The sequence below is a fragment of the Leucopleurus acutus genome (assembly GCF_964270905.1).
Source record: "Leucopleurus acutus genome assembly, chromosome: 6".
NCBI lineage: Eukaryota > Metazoa > Chordata > Mammalia > Artiodactyla > Delphinidae > Leucopleurus > Leucopleurus acutus.
Genome location: NC_139149.1, coordinates 734,851 through 752,428, shown reverse-complemented (window position 1 = coordinate 752,428; position 17,578 = coordinate 734,851). Strand labels below are relative to the sequence as shown.

Sequence of the window (17,578 nt, the reverse complement as noted above, 5' to 3'; positions counted from 1 at the left end):
CTGAACACTGGCTGAATTGGATAATATTAAGGAATTATTCTTTAAAAAAATTTCAAGTGACTACATTTACCCTCCTTACAAAAGAAGCTAAATGATATATGGGATTTGTTTCAAAGTTATCAAGGAGGAAGAGAGGAAGTAGGGATGTAGATGAAATAAGATTAGCCATAAACTGTTGAAGCTGACTGATAGATACAAGGTAGTTGATTATATTAGTCTCTGTACTTTTATATATATCTGAAAATTTCCCCACTAAAAAGTTTTTTAAAACAATGAGGACAAAGATATAGGTGCCTGGGTCCCACTCCCTTAGAGATTCCAATTCAGGCACATGGAAACCTAGGTGCTCAGGCCGTGCAGGTGATTCCAATTCACACCTAGACTGAAAACCATCCCATTAAACTTTGAGTTCTTTGAGAACAGAGTCTGTATTTTGTTTACCAAGATTTCACCCATTACCTATCACAGAAAACATATTTAAATATTAATTGAATGAATTAACTAAGATGGGAGCCATTTTCTCACCTTAATTCTTTTTTTTTTTCTTTTAACATCTTTATTGGAGTGTAATTGCTTTACAATGGTGTGTTCGTTTCTGCTGTATAACAAAGTGAATCAGTTATCACCTTAATTCCACAGCAATCAGAATACTCATCTAGCTGGAACCATGAATCTAACTTCAACTGGAATTCTTATTTTCTAATGACTATTGGCTGACAGTCTCACAGATAACACTGTGCTACCACCTTTGTTTTTGCAAGGGCCATGGTTCATTGCTATCTTACGAAAATTGATTCACTTTTCACAAACTGATTCAAAATTATTTTCCTGAGTTTCTAGTAACTCGATGGAGATGAGAAATATCACTGCTTACCTCTCTGATGTCATCCCTAGAGATGATCTCTTTATTTTTCATTCAGCCCATCAAGTGAATGCTTTCCTCTTCATATTCACATCCTAACTAGAGAATCTTATTCATCTAGACTCTTCTATTTAACTTCTGTTCTGCAAATTCAAGTACTACAACCATCTCCATATATTCACACTGAAGTCTTAAAGTCTTCAGAAACAGGGGAGCCCCGAGTAAAGGAGAAAGTAAATCTTTTAAAGACTGTTTCTCTTGGGAAAGCATAGAATTTTACCATGTGTGTGTACAGCACAGGGAGCTATATTCAACTTCTCATCATAACCTATAATGGAAAAGAATCTGAAAAAGAATATATAGATGTAGATCTCAATCACTTTGCTGGACACCTGAAACTAACATGACATTGTAAATCAACTCCACTTCAATTAGAAAAAAAAACCCTTTGGGTGTGAGGCTGCTTACCTGACACCGAGGGCACCAGGTGACAGCACACCTGGCTTTGAAAGTACACAAACAACTCAAGTCCAGGGACTGAGACCCTGGCAGGGCCGGGGGGGGGGGGGAAATACATGACACAGAAGCACTTCCTCCTGAATGAATAAAGCATGAACTCTACATACAGCTGAAGGAGCTTCCAGGGAATCCCACTGCTCTGCCCCTTGTATGTCTAGGACTCTTGTCCACAGTGACAGAAGCCCCAGGTGAAAGTAGCTTAAGCAGAAAAGTCACCGATTGGCTCAGAGCCGATGTCCAGGGACCCGGACGATGCCGCCAGGACCAGAACTTGCTCTCCCATCGTGGGTCTCCCCTCTCCAGCCTCGTGGCCCGCTACTCTGCCCCAACCATCGCCCCCCTCCCAACCCCAGGCCTCTCGCAGTCAGCGCTCAGACTCGATTCCCTGTCCTGTGGGCTTCCACATTCACATCACGTCCTCAGGGAGGCCTCCCAGACCACCCGGCCTCAGGCGCCCCTCGCATCCCGCACCTCTGCCCTTTGCGTCTCTCACTGCCCTGACCCCAGCCTACAGTTCCTTCCTTTTTTCCTACTTACTTGCTTTTTGCTATTCATTCCACAATAATTGAAGCTCCCTGATGGCAGGCCCCAGAGCTGCCTTTCCCTCTTGTATCCTGCCATTGTACGGATTATTTCCCTTTTATCATCACATAAATCATGCTGCAACCTAAATAACATGGATTTTACCCAAACCATGATCATCATGAAATCTAGCGCATGGCGTAAACTTGACACTCGGGGATTCATTCATATCTTATTTCTGGTACTTATGGTCAAAAGCCTAAAAACTGTAAGCCACTACTTCCCTATTTCAAAAGCAAAGTTTGACAAGTGGATAACATCAGTTTATATTTTTAAGGTTTGAGAATTTGTCACTAAAGAATTTTAATCTCTTACGGTTGTTATTTCAATACTCTTTAAGAGTCTCATCATTTCACCCACTGCTTTAAATGAGCACTTACGGTCATCTGATTGCTAGCTGGTTGGCAGCGACCTTTCTGACTGGTCGTCTCGTACCCGATCTGCCTCTCGGAAGGGAGCCCAGGCCCCTGCAGGGGACAGCTGAACCTGGACGGCCCCGTGACGGGAAGGGCAGGACAGCTGCTCTGAGCACCTGAGCTCCAGGGGCTGCTGGCCAACCAGCCAGGGGTCTCCACAGCCACAGACTCACGAGGGCCGCGGTGGAGCCCTCCCGCAAATCTATCTAGCAAACAAAGACACTCGGTATGGACTTCTCTAGTTGGTAAGTTTACATGTTCGTAATTACTGCTTTTCACGAAACGGGGACTCCAGGAGTGACGGTCCTGGCAGGAAACAACTGCAGTCATCAGAGCACTCAGTTTCTCTCTGTAGTCGCAGCCTTTCCCACGTGTACTGACTCAGAGAAGGAAACTCCAGGGCGCCCTCCCTGTGTGTAGCTGCTACTGCCCCCAGCACCGGGAATAGAATATTTTTATCTTCCTATGCAGGTATGACACAGTTTCCATGTCTATGAAAATAAGGAAGTTGAATTAAATGATCTAAGTTCCTTTCCAAGTTTTTGCTGTTTTTTTTTTCTTCTAAAATTAGATCTGCAAAACAACTTAGTGCTCCCGTGTGCCTAAGGAAATTTGTTTTAGGTGTTTCTGTTCCCTAAAGCATATCTCTTTATCTGTTCTCCCTCCAAAGGGGGGAAAAAATCAACCTTAAACGCAAACAAACTCAATTAACTAACACAAAGCCAGAAAGCTCTGAGGTGCTTCTCATAAGCACCTGCCTCTGGTCTGTACCTCTGGGCACATGCTGTTCCTTCCTCCTGATGGAGTGGCCGCCTGAGTATCTCCACCCCCCCCCCCCACCTTCCTGGACAGCCCGCTGCCCAGCTTAGCTGACCCTCCCAGTCTATGCAGGCTCCCAGGCCTGTCAACACCACCCATGGCTGCACTGGATGAGGTCTGTCCCGCAGAGACACCGAGAGCTGCCCATTCATCCTGTGTGCCCTGTGCCTGGCACTTAGGAGATGCTCAATCCGTGGTGGATAAGAAAAGCAAGTTCTCCGTCTGGGTTGGGAGGCCTCAGAAGGACAAGTGGTAGCTGGTAAACTCTGAGAAGTTTATGCCCTTGAAGGATGACTCTGCTGAGCTACAAGCTAAGCAATAAGAAACGGTGGAGGGTAATTGGCAAGCTCTGGTTGTTTAAGAATGTGTGATTATTTCTGAAATAAAGACCTCTCCCACCAGGCCCTCACCCCCCAGGGAATCTGAGGATCTCACTGGCCTTGGAGCGGGCCACCAGTTTAGACCTGAGCTCCTTTCACCTGCACAGGCCGCCGTGGAGACACGGGAGCTGCTTCACTTCCCGACGGCCGAAGGTCAAGTCTGGAAGTAGCGTACACGGCCCCGTCCCCAATGACTAACCCAAATAAGATCCTGTTTAGAGACGTGCTACCACCACTTCTGCATTATCTGCTAGCACATCACATGCACACACACAGAGCTATGTGACCGGGAAGGTCACTTAACTGGTCGGTGGCAGGGCTGGGAGTGGCCACCCAGCCGTCCTGCCTCAGAATCCCCACTCTGAGCTGGACACTGTGCTGCTCCATTAGTGGCCTGGGGTGGGGTGGGGTGGGAGAGACCTTAAACGTGGTGTGAAATCCTGGAATTCATGGATCAGAAAAGCTCATCAAGAGACAGAAATGCAGAGGCAACTAGAGCACAAGTTCTATCAATAAAACACAGACCTGAGAGGAAATGCACAACAAAAAGCAGTTATTATATACCCCAAAGAGCGGATAGCAGGGACCTGAATAGATATCTGTACACCCGTGTTCAGAGCAGCATTATTCCCAATAGCTACAACGTGGAAGCAAGCCAAGTGTCCATCGATGGATGAATGGAAACCAAGATGTGGCCCATCCATACAGTGGAATATTATTGAGCCTTAAAAAGGAATGAAATTCTGACATATGCTACAACGTGGATGAAGCCTGAAGACATTAGACTGAGTGAAATAAGCTCCCACAAAAGACAAACCCCTTGTGATTCCACTTAGCCGAGGGCCCTGGAACAGTCAGAGTCACAGAGATGAAAAGCAGACCAGCAGGGGCCAGGGGCCAGGGCCAGGAAGATGGGCTTCGTGTCCAACGGGCACCGAGTTTCAGAATGGGATGATGAAAGTGCCTAGGAGTCGGGACAGTGGTGATGACCGCACAACAATGTGCGTGTACTTAACGCCACTGAACTGTACGCGCAAAAAATGTCAAAATGGTAAATTTTATGTCATGTATATTTCACCAAAACTTTTTAAAAAGTAGGTATATACCAACTGCAGTGTGGATCAGGAGAAAAAGCCGCTCGACTTGAAGTCTGGAGCCTGCCATGAGGGAGCTAACGACCTTGGTTAAGTTGCCTTTCTCAGCCTCTGTGGGATGCATAAAATACACCAGAGATCTGTATTCTCCGGGTCATTATGAAGAAACGAGAAAAGCCCTATCGCGATACCTGGCTCTGAGTAAGCACTTCACCCTTGGAGTATCACTCTGATACTCTAGAAAGTCTCGAGAAAGAAACTGGCCGAGGCACCGAAGCTAAGCCACGGCAGGGCACCACCATCCGCGCCATGTCCTCCGGCGGGCCAGCCCCGGCCGCCACCTGCTAGCTCAGCGGCTCACGGGCCGGCCCGCCATCACTCTCCGCCTCTGCACACGGCAGCCCTGGCCTCCAGCAGCTTCCCCCGCGGGCCCACGCCCCTCCTTCCCCGGCAGAGACCCCGCAGCCCCTCCCTCCCGCTCACCATCCTTCCCAGCACCCGCGCCTGGTGGAAAAACGCTGCCGGGGCGGGAAAGCACACCACGCAACCAGCCTCAGGAAACGTCACAGGCCGGGCATTTAGGGTCACGAAGCGGAACGGGCATGCACTCCCCGCTTCCTAGAAACCTCCCTGGGAGGCTCCCCAGGCCCTCCCCGTGCTCGCTCTGCCCCCGTGCCCTTACGTCAGCTTCCCCAAACGGAGGCCACGAGCATGCCGCCCCTCTACTCCCCACCCCCATGCCCAGCATCCACACCCACCTCCTCCTGGGCTCCTGCGGGCCAGCCCTCCACGCAGGCTCTGGACCGCGTGCTGCCCCCTTGCCCAAGAGCGGCACTCTGCCGTCACCCTCCTTTCCCTGCATCGCCAATCGGCCTTCGCCTCCCTCCGGGATCCTCCCCCACAGCATACAGACGCAGTCTGCTTAACCTTCGTCCTAAACATATACGCCCCTCTGGCCGGTGACACAGTTTCTCTGTGGGCCTGGCTCTCCGTGCCAGTGCCTCTCGGGCAGATTCCCTGGGAATCTTGTTCAGATGTGCATTCTGACTCGGCGGGTCTGGGGTGGCGCCCAGAATTCGGTTCCGCCAGCGCCGCCCAGACACCGCCCCTGCCACAGAGCCCCTGTGAGCAGCAGGGCCTTGGGCTTCCTCCCTCCGTTAAGAATCCGCTCCGACCCGGCACCTCCCCCAGCACAAGCTCAGCGACCGTCCCGTCAAGGTCGCCGATAAACTCCATGCCGCAGACTCCAACTAAACTTCTCTTTCTCCTCTCCGGTCCTCTCAAACACAAGGGTGCAGCAGCTAGGACAGACGTGTGCCCAGCAAGGGGAAGGCGCCTAGCGGGCCGAGCAAAGAGCCCTCTGCATCTCCCTGCAGACACGGCCCCCCGGGCCCTGCAGCCCCACTGGCAGGGGTGCCGTCAGGTCCTTCTCCTCTACCTGGCTTCCCGTGTCAGTCCTCCGAGCTCAGCCTTCCCCCTCACGTCCCCACTCTCCCCTGTGGGGATCTCATCCGTCTCAGCAGCTTTACCTGTAGCCCCTGAACTCTCAGGACGCAGCCCAGGGTGCTCTCCTGACCTCCAGGCTCCTTCACCTCCTCTGCCTTGGGCCACCTCTCCCCGCTTGGGTGTCTCACGAGAATCTCCAGCTTAACGTTCCCAGAAGAGAACTCTTGATTCTTCCCCCCTTGAAACCCGCTCTTCTCCGTGATTCCCCATAGCCAGCCATACTCATCACTAAAACCAGAAACCCAGGAGTCACCTGTGACCCCTCTGGCCCCGCTGCCACCTCAACTCACGACCAGTTCTGCTGATTCCACCTCCAAGTCACACTCCAAAGCCATCTGCTTCCACAGCCCAGGCCCAGCCACCAACCACTGACCGGCCACGACCTGCTAACTGACCTCTCATCGCCACTTCCGCCTCCCCACAAGCTCTTCTCCACACAGTCCCGCTGTAAACAAAAGCCCCTACAAGCGGACGCGTGTTTACGGCCCGCTAACGGCCCACCATGGATGAAATCCAAACCCTCCACACACCGTCGCCCCCAAGACCCTGCACCGGCCTTCCCCCAGCCAGCGTGCCTTCCTTCAGCTCCCAGCACAGGCCAAGTACTGTCCCGCGCAGGACCCCTTGCCACGCGCTCTACCCTTTCCTCATCTGGCTTTTAGGAAGACCGGAAGCAAGAGGAAGCACGGTACACTCAGGCAAGTGAAGAGAGACCCATGTGGCTGCCTGGAGCAGAAAGAAAGAGGCGGAGCCTGGCATGATATGAAGGCAGAGGGGAAAGTAAGGGCCAGTAGTTTAGGGATTTTAGACTTTCTGCTGAGTGCACGGAACAGCCTTCCAAGAGTTACAAGCAAATGGGTGACAAAATTAGACTTGCAAGTTGAAAAGATCATTGTAGCTACAGTGTGGAAAAGCAGAGGGGCCCAGGGCAGACGGGGCCAATGCAGCAGGCCTGGCCTAAGGGAATGACGGCGGACAAGGGACGGTGGACAGGCTTTCCACTAGTTAGGAGGTTATGATACTGTGAGGTATACGTGGTCGTTCAGATGTGACCTAATTATAGTTCCCACATGTCTTTGGCCTTTGCCCACGCTCCCAGAACCCTGGGAATTTCCTGAATGACAAGAGCAAGGGGAGCACCTTATGTTATGTTTGGCACTTGTCCTCAGTTCCTGAAAACGATTCAGAGCCATAAAGGTGATGTGAGTGTCGTCTTGTTCATAGCCAGCCCCTTCCCACCACAACTGGGTTAGGCCGATGAGGGGACTCTGGGGAAGCACCCGAGGACGCTGGGGGAACCAGCCTTGAAAAGAGGGCTGGAACTTTCAGCCCCACCTCCTGATTTCTGGGGAGGAGGGAGGGGCTAGAGGTTGAATCAATCACCAATGGCCAGTGATTGAATCAGCCATGCTTGTGTGAACGGCGCCTCCATAAGAACTGAAAAGAAGGCGCTGAGGAGAGTTTCCAGGTAGGAGAACCAGAGCGCACGGTAGCACGTGCCACCTGGGGGCCCCAACTCCACAAGGACACGTGCTCCTGCGACGGGGACCTCACCCTGTGCACCTCTTCACCTGGCTGTTGACTCACATCCTTTGTAACAAGCTGGTCATCTAATGAGTAAATGGGCTTCCTGAGTTCCGTGAGCCACTCCCGCAAATTAACTGAACCCAAGCAGGGGGTGGTGAGAACCTCTGGTTTATAGCCAGTTGGTCAGGAGTGCAGGTGACGACCTGGCACCTGAAACCCAATCACGGTGTCACGGGGACCTCCGATCTGTAGCCACTTGGTCGGAAGCACAGGTGACGACCTGGACCCGCGACTGGTGTCTGAAGCGGCGCCAGTCCTGTGGGACTGAGCCCTTGAGCTGTGGAGTCTGGCGCTACCCCTGGGTAGAGAGTGTCACGGTCGGGTTGAAATGAAGGACGCCCCGCTGGTGGCAGAGGGTTTCTCAGTGGTGTGCCCTCACCCACCCCACCTTGGAATCAGGTGTAGAAACCCTTTAGAAGTTAAAAAACCGGCAGACTTTACTGAACAAACATATGCAATTTGAGATTTAAAAAAGGCCTAATATGCAAGGGTGAGGAGAGGTACCACGCTGGCTGAAATCCAGTCCTAACGATGGGATCAGCGACTCCGCAATGGCTGACTGGCCCCCATCTTTTCCTGTTTTGACTGGCGGGAGGAAGGAGGGGACAATGGGAGAGGATAAACGATAGGATAAAGGAAAGTAAGACACTAGCTCATAAACTGGGGCAGCGGATGGGAAAAGAGCCAAAAATAGGAAGAAAGGAACGGCAAATTGTGCTGACTTTTCCACTTGGCCTCCTGATGAGTCCAACAGCCTTGAACTGGGCTGGAATGAACAGAAGCGATTCTCAGAAGACTTCATTTGCTGAAGTTACAATTTAACATGATTTATGAAGCTTCTTGTTATAAATATGCTTGAGTCAAAGGATATCTGTTACATGAAAGTACTAGAATCATAGAATTTTTAGAGACGGAAAGAAACCTGGAGGTCACTGACTCAGGCTTCCGGCTCAGGATCCCTAAATTCTTCTCTCCACGTATGGACACTCCAGAAAGATTTCATCTAGAAGCTAAAAGAATAAGGCCCTTCTGTCCAGGTGGATGGTTAAAATGTATTAGGGTTTCAAAAGAGAAATGAAGAATTGCTAAGCAGAGAAATATTGTCCAAAGCTTTATAATAACTGGAAGAGGGTCTTTTTTTTTTTTCTTCCTCCCGGAATGCCATAGTTTATTTATTGGTCTTAGTGTCAGGGCTCCAGACAACTTTTTCCTGTGATTATGTCTCTTTTCTCCCTCCCCCCTTTTCAAAAAAACTTTTTAGTGTGGAAAGTTTCACACATACATGAAGTCAGGAAGAAGTGTTTAATAAACAGCGTTGTGTCCATCACCCACATTCTCCAAGAGTTTTTCAGCTACTCTGCCAGTGAGTTTTATTTTTAAAAAACAGATCAGGGCTTCCCTGGTGGCGCAGTGGTTGAGAGTCCGCCTGCCAATGCAGGGGACACGGGTTCGTGCCCTGGTCCGGGAGGATCCCAAATGCCGCAGAGCAGCTGGGCCCGTAAGCCATGGCCGCTGAGCCTGCGCGTCCGGAGCCTGTGCTCCACAACAGGAGAGGCCACAGCAGTGAGAGGCCCGCGTACCGCAAAAAAAAAAAAAAAAAAAAAAAAAACACAGATCACTAATGACTGACTAAGCTGTTCATCAAGGAGATCATTTTGGCAATAATTTTTTACCAATTTGTCCCAGGGTTAAAAAAAAAAACCTCAGCTGTTCCATTTGGTTTAGGGAGTAGCGAGATTTTAATTTCTAATTTCCAAAGCTACTGCATATTTGGCTAATTAATCCTAGCATCTGACAATGAAGGAGCAGAGAAAGAACACAACGTTTCAAGTATAGAATAGTAAAAACTCCAGCTGCATTTTAATCTCCCGTGGTACAAACTTCAGGAAGCGTATGAAACAAAACCTTCAAAAGGAAACTGTGGTAGTTAGCCTCCAAGAATGCCAATGGTCATCAGGCTTCCCCAGGGCAGCCCACTCCCACACTGCACCAGGTTGGTCCATGTGCTGGCAGAAGGGATGGTACACGGCTTCCAAGAGGAGGTACCAGGGCACGGCAGTCTCCATCGTGACCATTCTCTCTCTCTCTCTCTCCCTCTCTCCCTCTCTCTCTCTCTCTCTCTCTCTCTCTCTCCCTCTCTCTCTCTCTCTCTCTCTCTCTCTCTCTCTCTCTCTCTCTCTCTCTCTCTCTCTCTCTCTCGCGCACACACACACACACACACACACACACACACACACACACACACACGTCACTTGCCCCGGGGGAGGTGAGCGCCCAGGTTGTGCAGAGCCCTGCGGAGCGGCCACGTGGTGAGCACTGAGGCCCCCAGGCCACAGGCCCGTGCGTGCCCCGTCTCAGGAGAAACTCTGAACCAGAGCGCCCAGCCGAGCTGCTCCCAGATCCTGAACTTCAGAAACTATGTGATCATAAATGTCTGTTGTCTTAAGCTGCTAAATTTGGGCCAATTTATTACACAGCAGTAGAAAATTCACTCAAAAGACAGACAAACTTTTGAGGCAGGCAGCCACACAGCACCGAACTACTCTATTTCCTTCAACTCATGACGTATACTAAGCAAAATTACATAGCTCGGAATGTTTTAATTTGGATGAGACCTAACTCAGTATTTGGTGTGTCGATTCCCAATCTGGTGGGCCTAAGTCATACTGTATACATATTGCCCACTAAGCACTGACAAAAGCAACAAAGACAACAATGTATTAGCCATTATCTATCGATAGCACCCGTTTCTGCATTTAGACTTCGATTTTTTAAAAGGCAAAAACTCCCCAAAGATGGGTCTACAACCACGACAGAGAACACTCAGGAAAATGATAAGCACTTACTTTTTTTTTAGAGTAACATAAACTTGACATTGAGACCCGGCTGGTATTTTGCAGTTGCTATAGGAACCACACGTACCTTCCCTCTTTGACACTCCGCATCCACATTCTCTTCGTCTTTCTTTCCACTCTCACCCACCCAAAAGCTCACACGCCCTGCCCTCATGTCTGCTTGGCCCCTCTACCTTTTGGAACATCCAACAGGTACACGTGCACACCCGTATTTGTATTCCTAGGAACCAAAAGAACTGAGGACACAGCTCCTGGTCAAATCTCCAAGGCCAGATACTTACCTGGTATTGGTTAGATCAGGGGGTCTGTGCCAGCAGATAGCTGATGCTCAGTAAGGATCAGTTCCCTCCTCCTCCTTGCCCAGCCCGGCCCCTCCACATGATGAGGGAAGGGCTCCACTTCTCTGGTACTCAGTCAGCTCTCTTCCATTCAGACTCCTCAGCAACACTCATTCACTTTAGAAAAACATCCAGCAGGCTCTATGTTCTGTACAGGCAGCCCCCAACTTAGGATGTGACCCATGATTTTTCAACTTTATGATGGTGTAAAAGAGATAAGCATTCAGTAGAAACCTACTTCAAATTTTGGACTTTGATCTTTTCCCGGGCTAGCAATATGCGGTAAGATACCTTCTTGTGTGGGCAGAGACCTAAATAGACAACGTCTCCAAAGAAGACGTACAGGTGGCCAATAGGCGCGTGACAAGATGCTTGACATCACTAATTATTAGAGAAACGCAAATCAAAGCTACAATGAGGTACCAACTCACACCGGTCAGAATGGCCATCATCAAAAAGTCTACAAATAATAAATGCTAGAGAGGGTGCAGAGAAAAGGCAACCCTCCTACACCATTGGTGGGAATGTAAGTTGGTGCAGCCACTATGGAGAACCGTATGGAGGTACTTAAAAAACTGAAAATAGAGCTGCCATATGATCCTGCAATCCCACTCCTGGGCATATATCCAGACAAAACTGTAATTCAAAAAGATACATGCACCCCTATGTTCATAGCATCACTATTTACTCCAGTAGCCAAGAAGCAACCTAAGTGTCCATCAACAGATGAATGGATAAAGAAGATGCGGTCCATATATACAATGGCATATTACTCAGCCTTAAAAAAGAATGAAATAATGCCATTTGCAGCAACATGGATAGCCCTAGAGATTCTCATCCTAAGTGAAGTTAGTCAGAGAGAGAAAGACAAGTATCATATGATACCACTTATATGTGGCGTCTTTTTAAAAAATGATACAAATGTGAACTTATTTACAAAACAGAAACTGACCCAGAAACATAGAGAACAAATTTATGGTTACCAAAGGGGATAGCATGTGGGGATGAGAGGCAGGGGGAGGTAAATTAGGGAGTTTGGGATTAACGTATATGCACTACTCTATATAAAACAGGTGAACAACAAGGACCTACTGTATAGCACAGGGAACTCTACTCAATATCCTGTAATAACCTATAATGGAAAAGGTTCTGAAAAATATATGCACACACATATATATGTACACTTTGCTGTACACCTGAAACTAACACGACATTGTAAACCAACTATACTTCAATAACTAAAGAAAAAAAAAAAAAACTCCTCTCTGTGATGCTGGACCACAGCCCCAGTCAGCCACAGGACCACAAGGGGGAACAGCTGATACAAGACCAGTCCGTACCCTCCATACCCACAGAGCCGGTCTGTTCTCCACTCTGAGTACAGAATGCAATAAGCTACATGAGATATTCAACACTTTATTATAGGACAGGCTTTGTTTTGGGTGATTCTGCCCAACTGGAGGCAACGGGGGTGCTCTGAGCAGGTCTAAGGTGGGCCAGGCTAAGCAATGGGTTCAGCAGGTTAAGCGTATTAAATGCGTCTTTGACCTACGATATTTTCAACCTATGGTGGGTCTATCAGGACGTAACTTCAGTAAGTCAAGGACGAGCTGGATTTGGAGCCAGTGAAAGTGGGACTCTTGCTATCACCCTGAGACAAGTTGCACTGGAAGCCTCAGAAGAGCTGCCAGGATCTCTCAGTGCTGTTGCTCTAGGTTGTTACACTGTCTCCACATTAAGCTTTCAGAAAGAGGCTCCAATGATGTTTCTAGGTGGATAAGAATTTAGTAACTGAATGCAAAGACTTATTGTGGGATTGGGTGATGCAGCCCAAAGAATTATCTCAACCGTGTGGTCTAAACATTTCCAGAATCTCAAGCCAGCTTCCACCAAGGCAAGAACCCTGAAGAATTAAGGCAAGAAATCAGAACTTTTCCACCTCTTCCACCTTCTACCAAGACCCACTGAGATCCCATTTGCGGCCCTATTCTTGTTTTCCTATCTTTATGTGTCCAGTCCCGTATTCCCAAAAGACATCTAATAAGTTATCCCGCCCACTTTTTTTCATACGGAACCCTGAGCATAGGGAAATTTGCTGACATCTCAGGTCAGAACAGTCACTGTTTCCAATGGGAAATAACATGAATAGAAAAGGAAGGGAAGACCCAGATGGGGCAGGAGAAAGACTAGCTGTAGCAACTGAAGCCACACATGAGGGATGTGTGTCCCTGGCCTTATTCCCACCCCTAAGCCTAACCCCCACTGCCACAAAGGACGCCGCCAGCGTTCCTTACTTCGTTTAATCCTAACAAGGAGGATGACTATCACCTTTTTACAGCTGTGGACTCTGCGGCACAGAGAAGTGCAGAGCTGTGCTCGCGATCACACCACGAAGAAAGTTTCAGAACGTGGGTCTTCGCACCTTGCCCTCCTGTCCTTCCCAACATTCAAGCCTACCTTTCCCGCTCACCCCGTATCTGAGAACTTGACATTCCAATCATATTGTTCCAGGTTGACGGAACACTGCCTTAAACTGTTTCCAACTGTGACATCCGAGAATCTTGCTGCTTTCTTAAAATATGGGTCATTTACCCGTCTGAAAGATAACTAGCCCTTCTGACAATCAGTGCCCACTATCCATCCTCAAAACCTAACCAAAAAAAAATTTTAAATGAGGTTAGGAAACCGGGACAAAGCAGAAAGTTCACTGTTCTACAAGGGACGAAACCAAGTCACAGACAACTCCAACGAGCCATCAGCCAAGTCTCTCCCAATGGCAATTCTAAACGAGTCCGGGGGACACAAGAGCTTCTCTCCGGAAGACTCACCTGAAAGCAACATCAAAGTTCCAACGTTTCCAGAATTCACCCGAAAACGAGCACAGAACGGACGCTGCTCCCACGAGCAGCCTGGGCGCAGCTGTCTCGGCACCAGCGTCTGAACCCACCACGGGCACGACCTCCTAGACCTACGGGGGCGAGACGAGGCGCACGGGCAGGTCCAGGCGCGCCCCGGGAGAAGCCGCCCCAGCGCCAGCCCCTCCCGTAAGGGAGCTGGGCGGGGGGGGGGGGGGGGCAACTGTGCGCTCAGCACCAGGACGGCAGCAAACCCAACACGCAGCAGACCGCGCAACTTCCGAAGCGCGGCCCCCGAGAGTCCACGGCCAAGCTCTTGAGGCGCTAAGAAGTTTGTGCAACATTCACAGCCTCACCCTGACCACAGCGGCGACTAAGGGCCTGAGGAAGTGGACCCTCCTCGGCTGGAGGCCCGAAAGGCAGGAAGTGGCGGCAGAGGCCACTTGCGGGACAAGGGAAGGAGCGCCGGACTCGGGAGGTGGCTGGGGCGCCGCCCCCATCTCCTCCGCCCCAAGCGGGTCTGGGAGGACCCCCGCCCCCGGCCCGAGCGGGGCCGCCGCCCCCAGGTCGCCCTCCTGCCACAGCCCTGCGCGGAGCCGGGGTCAGGTGCCACCCGGCCCGGGGCGCGCCCCACCTCGCCCGCAGGGCCCCGCCGGGGCGCGGACACCCTTACCTGCGACCCGTCCCGCGCCGCCTGGCCGTCCGCACCGGCGCCCGCCCTTAAACCCGCCCCGCCCGCTCCTTCGCCTCCTCCGGCGGCCGGACCCCAGCCCTGCCCCGCCGATTTGTCATTGAGCCGCCGGCTCGCTTCCCCACCCCCCGAGCGCGCGCCCGGCGTCGCCTAGGCAACCCCGCCCCTCGAGAGCGCGCCCTGCCTTCCGCTCCCGCCCGTCCCCCGGAGGCCTCGCCCATCGGGGGCCTACTAGCCAATCCGAAGCGGAGTTTTCCAGCCTTGGGCGGGGTGAGGAGGAAGCTTCTCCAATGAGAATCCGCCTAGGGCGGGAGGGGCGGGCTCCGCACGCAGGCCCCGCTCGCCTCCGCTTCCTCCTGTCGGCGGCTGACGCGCTGCACGTGACCACTGCTCCAGTGAAGGAATCCGAGCAGGTCTGGGGACTCTGGGCGTGGCGGGCAGGGGTGCTTCCGCCGTGGGCTTAGGTCAGGGCGAGGCCAGAGCCCTGGAAAGCAATAAGGGAAAGGCAGGCCTGATGTGGAGAAACCGAGGCAAATCACGATGCCTCCAGGCGGCTGTCGGGACGCCGGCCCGGGGCTCCCGAGGCGGGACCTCCGCCTGCCGCCACCACTCACCACGCTGATGACACCCCATTAGCAGTAATGGGGTTGCCAGGGCCTCGCAATGACTTGGCCCAGGTCACGTACAAGGGCCGGAATCCTCACCCCAGCTGTAGCCTTGATGTCGGAAGTTCAGTGGGTAAGCTCGTGGCCGACGGGTTTTTCACCCACAAGGCTCAGGGACTTGTCATTTCGATCCAAATAGGGTTTGGGTTGATTTACCTAACTGCCCCTTCTTAGAGCTGAGTCCTACCCTCATTCCACTTCGCCTCCGCAGGATTTATGGCCCCACTGATCCCTACACAAACCTCATGGCACGTCCGTCACACACTGTATGGCAATCAATTGTTTAAATGCCCGCCTCTATATCTCTAGGGATGAAAACTATCTCTTGTTCAATTTGATATCCACAGCAGCTAGCACCGTGTAATTAATCCTTTCCTTGTTGATAATTATACACCAGGGTGCTGCGTGTGGTATATGAGAGGCCTTGTGCCTTGATTACATTGCTATGTATAAGCAGCTAACAGATTCAGGCCCTTTACCAAGAGCTGTATCAAAAAGCACAGAAGCTTTAACTTAGTCTTAAGTAACGGTCTTAACCAAAAACATGTCACCAGAATATCCTAGTGTTACCCTACTATCCTAAGTATTCTGTTTTACCCTTCTTGTACGCATTAAAGGCTTATATTGCCTGCTAATTATATGACAGAAACTCTGCCAGGTGCTATAAGAGAGAAGGTAGGAGGCTTCTCAAAAAAGGAGGCTCTCTATGGACCTAGAGATGATCACACTAAGTGAAGTAACTCAGAGAGAAAGACAAACACCGTGTGATACCGCTTATGTGTGGAACCTAAAATACGATACAAATGAACTTACCTACGAAACAGACTCACAGACAGGTGGAGAACAGACTGGTGGTTGCCAAGGGGGGGCGTGGGGGAGGGATGGGCTGGGAGTTGGGGATGAGCAGACGCCAACTATTGTGTAGAGAATAGATACACAACAGGGTCCTACTGCAGAGCACAGGGAACTATATTCAATATCCTGTTAAACCACAATGGAAAAGAATATGAAAAAGAATGTATATATATGTATAACTTGAATCACTGTTTGGCTGTACAGCAGAAATTAACACATTGTAAATCAACTATACTTCAATAAAATAAACTTTAAGGTAAAAACTTTTTTTAAAAAAGGAAGTTCTCTAGTGTTTATAACCTAGAAGGGGAATCAGGTGCAAACTTTTTCCTATGGAGTAACAATGAAGTGCACAGGTTTAGAATCAGGAAGCACAGATTCACAGAACTAGCAATGATTAGGAAGTTGGTTAGGAAGTTGCTTAGCCTCTGTGGGCCTCAGTTTCCCCAGCCATCCCATAGGAGCAGCGCCTGTGCCCTGCAGGTGTGAAGATTTAAATGCAATTACCTATAGAGCTCTCGGTAGGTACAGTGCTAGGAACTTGATGAGCGCTTAACAAATGTTAGCTTCAACTGTGATTGCCAGCAGAGGCCAAGATGTGCACTCAAGCCCATCGTAACCACCTAGGGGACAGCATTTCGTCCCGAGGCCCGTGGTGTCTGGGGTGTGCGCACCGCTGTCGCGCAGCCAGCGCTGTGTGCAGCCCAGCGGGAATAACCTGCTGTGATGATGTCATTTGACCAAATGCACGTTGAGACAGTGGAGCGGCTCCCCGCAGCCCGGCCAGCTGAAATGGGCAGTTTAGGGGACAGGATCAGGGTTGTAGAGACGACCAGCGTTTCCTGTCCCCACACCCCTAGGGTCCACAGTGGCCACAGGCGGTTTCCTTACCTTTCCTGGGTGCATAAGTGCCATTGCTGTGACTAGCAACAGAATGTCATGCAGGATGGATGCAGTGGGCTTTCTGAGAAATGCTGTCCTTACTCTCTTCCCCCCATTGCCCGCGCCCCCCCCCCCCACCTCCCTACCTCCTTTAGCTCCAAGGACTCGGAGGGATTCCCCTGGGAGGAACATCTGTTCGGCTCCTAGACACGCCAGGCCCCGGCTGAGCGTGGTGGGTGCAGAGAGGATCAGAACACTTTTGGAAGGGCTGGCTCACAGAGGTCACAGCCCAGGAGCATGTCCCATGGGGGGATGAGCCCTGAGAGGTGACCGGCCACAGAGCCTCTGGGACTGCTCCTGTCTGGTCTCGGGGCACCCCTGTCTGCTGAGCTTCTCCTAAGGGAACCCTGACTGCCCGCAGAGCCCAGGGCCTGAACAGCAGGGATACGAGATCCCCAGCAGGCCCCTGTAAGGTGACTTGTACCCACTGCAGCTGTAGAAGAAACATTCTAGATGCTCCCTCTTTCAAAACTATCAACTGAGTCCAGAGCGCTGTCTGACAAGTATTTCCACTTCTCTTTCCAGGGCACTGGCGGGACCTGAACTTCCCAGCTCCCTGTGCTTGAGTGAGGCGATGTGACTAGTTCTACCCAATGACCTGGAAGCGGAAGG

The 17,578-nt window shown here is 50.8% G+C and overlaps 1 protein-coding gene across 2 annotated transcripts in view; it reads right to left on the bottom strand.

Moving 5' to 3' along the window:
* RALB (RAS like proto-oncogene B) overlaps positions 1 to 14,523 on the bottom strand; it is a 39,480-nt gene extending 24,957 nt beyond the window's left edge. Inside the window, exon 1 of one of the 2 annotated variants that reach the window (XM_082841833.1) lies at positions 14,487 to 14,523. The gene's annotated coding sequence lies outside the window, so the exon portion shown is untranslated. Of the gene's footprint in view, positions 1 to 13,786; positions 13,864 to 14,486 lie in introns of those variants that run through there. The other variant, XM_082841832.1, reaches the window with a different exon arrangement.
* Between the last annotated feature and the right edge of the window lie 3,055 nt (positions 14,524 to 17,578).